Here is a 3,880-nt window from a genome sequence, read left to right as displayed (position 1 = left end):
ATAGATAGTCAGAAATATCGATGAGAGAGAAACATCGATCAGCTGCCTCCTGCACATCTCCCACTGGGGATATGCCCGCAACCCAGGTACATGCCCTTGACCAGAATCGAACCTGGGACCTTTCAGTCCGCAAGCCGATGCTCTACCCACTGAGCCAAACCGGTTTCGGCTAAAAGTATATTTTAAAATATACTTTTAAAAATGTCTTTTTTATTGTTGATAGAAACTATACACTTAAAATTTTTTTATTGATTTTATAGAGAGAAAGTAAGGAAGACAGAGAGAAAAATCAATTTGTTATTTATTCATTCATGGGTTGCTTCTTTTATGTGCCCTGACCAGGAATAGAACCAACAACCTAGTGTATCAGGACAATGCTCTAACCAATGAGCTATCCAGCCAGGGCTTCAATGTGAATTTAAAAAACAAAATGGCCGAACCGGTTTGGCTCAGTGGATAGAGCGTCAGCCTGCGGACTGAAGGGTCCCGGGTTCGATTCCGGTCAAGGGCATGTGCCTGGGTTGCGGGCACATCCCCAGTGGGGGGTGTGCAGGAGGCAGCTGATCGATGTTTCTCTCTCATTGATGTTTCTAACTCTCTATCCCTCTCCCTTCCTCTCTGTAAAAAAAAAAAAGAAAAGAAAAGAAAAAAAAATCAATAAAATATTAAAATAAAAAATAAAGAATAAAAAACAAAATGTTTTGTGTTTTAAAAAGAATAAATTAATATTTTTGATCAATTTCATCATAGTGTCACTTCATGTCTTACCACAAGCTATTAAAGCAGCCTATACTTGTTCATCAATTATGAATTGGGGCCCTAAATTAATGAGCTTTCATTTATCTCAGCTAAATTATCATTGATTTAAGATTCATCCTTTTTTCTGATTATGGTTTTGTTGTTGTTAATCCTCACCCAAGGATATTTTTTCCATTGATTTTTAGAAAGTGGAAAGGAGGGAAGAAGGGGAGAGAGAGAGAGAAACATTGATGTGAGAGAGACACATGGACTGGTTACCTCCCACACTCTCCCCAGCCAGGCCAGGGCTCAAACCTGCAGCCCAGGTAGCCACGCTGGCCAGGGCTGATTATGTTTTCCACTGTACAAGCTTTCTGAAAATCAGAACACTGTAATTCAATTTTTTAATTCATCATTTATTCTCCATGCTGTATTATTTCCATGCATTCTAATTTTGTCTGCAGTTTTGCCATCTACAATCCATTTTCTATACTGTGGTTTGTGGTTAAAAACAAAACAAAACAGAAATCTCATCAGACCACTCCCTTGCTTAAAATCTTTTAAAGGAAAAAAGAAAAGAAATCAGGTCACATCAAAAATTATTTTAAAGGATTTCTATTGCCCTCAGGATAAAGTTCAAATTCCTTAACTGGTTTACAAGCCACTACACTGACCTGACCCCACCCTCTCGCTTTATCTCTTACCATTCTTTATCTCACTTTATGCATCTGCCACAAAGGGATATTTTTTTCTCCCAACCACCAGACATGCCGCCTTTTCTGGGACATTTTCCTTCAAAAAACATTTATTGAACCCCTGCTCTACTGCCAGGCGCTGTCCCTGAGCTCTCAGGCTCTGCCAGCCCAGGAAACATGGATAATGGACCTGCACACAGCGTGACAACGTGAGAAAGGAATAAAGCACAAGCTGGGTCCAACACAAAACAGAGAAGCCGGTGGGCAACACTGAGAATCATGGGCACCGTTTACAGCCACAGCGCTAGGTGACAGGTATCACCACACACTCCAAAATGCGGGCAGTGGAAACAAACCACTGAGGGACAGAGGACTTGCTAGTCATGGGCGTCTGGGGGGAGAGAGCAGGGGAAGCAGCCAGCGCAGGAGAGAAAGGAGAGGCGGAGAAGCTTTAAGTAACCAATAGGAACAGGGACCAATATGACAACAGTAGCTGAAAGGAAGAGAGGTCTGCTCTCTCCGGGAGCAGGTGAAGGCCAGGCCCCAGACCTGTCAGTCAGGCCTAAAGAGGTGGGAGCAACCTCACCCCTTGGAACTCCCCAAACTGACCACCCAGGACAGGCTCCATCCTGAAGGAAAACTGCTGAGAGAGGAATCAGAATGAGCAGGACAGGGACAATAGAGACAAAGGCAGAGGGGGGCCCTGGAGGGCTTAGCTCAGTGGTCAGAACATCGGCCTGTGCACCAGAGGGTGGCAGGTTCGATTCCTGGTCAAGGGCATGTACCTGGGTTGCAGGTTCAATGATCCCTGTCACTGCTTGGCCACACATGCGGAAGGCAGCCAATCCAGTCCATGTGCCTCACATCAATGTGTGTCTCTATCTCTCCCTCTCTCTTTCTCTCTCTCTCTCTCTTTCTCTCCCCACCCCCACTCCCTCTTCCACTCTCTCTAAAAATTAATGGAAAAAATATCCTCATTCCTTGACCTTGAGTGAGAATTTTAAAAAAATAAAAAGAAAGAGAATAAGGAACAGAAAAACCATCCCTTGCAGACAAAGCATGCCAGGGAGACATGCTTACAAAATAGATGGAAACGATAACATTTTATTTCAAAATGAGTTAAAAGATATTAAGAAAGTGATTTGGAAAAAAAAAGTCTGGCTGGCATGGCTCAGTGTTTGATCATTGACCCATGAACCAGGAGGTCACCGTTCGATTCCCTGTTAGGGCACATCCCCAGTGGGGGCCGTGCAGGAGACAGCAGATAAATGGCTCTCTCTCATCATTGATGTTTCTGTCTCTCTCTCCCTCTTGCTTCCTCTCAGAAATCAATAAAAATATATTTTTTAAAAAAGGGATTTGAGAAATAACAGAATAACACAAATCAGAATTTTACTTTTTTTAATATCACTTTTAAAAAATATATTTTTTTATTGATTTCTGAGAGGAAGTGAGAGGGAGAGAGAGATAGAAACCTCAATGACGATATAAAATTATTGATTGGCTGTCTTCTGCATGCCCTCTACTGGAGATAGAGCCAGTAACCAGGGCATGTGCCCTGACCGGGAATCCAACCGTGACCTCCTGGTTCATATGTCCATGCTCAACCACTTCACCATGCAAGAATAACACAAATCATAATTTTAAAAAACTAAAAAATGGCCGTAGCTGGTTTGGCTCAGTGGATAGAGCATTGGCCCAAGGACTGAAGGGTCCCATATTTGATTCCAGTTAAGGGCAGGTACCTAGGTTGCAGGCTCCATCCTGGCCCTGAACTATGGGGGAGGCAACCAATAGATGTGTCTCTCTCACACTGATGTTTCTCTCTGTCTGTCCCTCTCTCCCTCCCTTCCACTCTCTCTAAAAATCAACGGCAAAATATCCTTGAATGAAGATTAACAAAACAAAAAACAAAGAAAAAATAAAAATATTTGAAGTGTTAGAGCTGAAGGAAAGGAACAGAAGAGCAAATAAATACAACAAATGATGTCTTAAAAGAAATTAAAGATGAAAAAGGAAAATTTTTAAAGTATAAAGAAATAAAGTAAGAGGATTCAAGAGAAAGTGACAAACATTAAAGACAAACAAGGAAGCCCTAACCGGTTTGGCTCAGTGGATAGAGCGTCGGCCTGCGGACTCAAGGGTCCCAGGTTCGAGTCCAGTCAAGGGCATGTACCTTGGTTGCAGGCACATCCCCAGTAGGGAGTGTGCTGGAGGCAGCTGATTGATGTTTCTCTCTCATCGATGTTTCTAACTCTCTATCTCTCTCCCTTCTTCTCTGTAAGAAAATCAATAAAATATATTTCAAAAAAAAGACAAACAAGGAAGATATAAAATCCTTGGCTCCCATATTTTTAGGTAACTTTTTTGAGTGTCTTCAGGGACTCCACTAATAGGTTAATAGAAATCTCTGAAAAAGGAAACCAAAGCAAAGGAACAGAAAAAAA

The sequence above is a fragment of the Myotis davidii genome, unplaced genomic scaffold, assembly GCF_000327345.1.
Source record: "Myotis davidii unplaced genomic scaffold, ASM32734v1 scaffold509, whole genome shotgun sequence".
Lineage (NCBI taxonomy): Eukaryota > Metazoa > Chordata > Mammalia > Chiroptera > Vespertilionidae > Myotis > Myotis davidii.
This window is presented reverse-complemented; position numbering follows the sequence as displayed.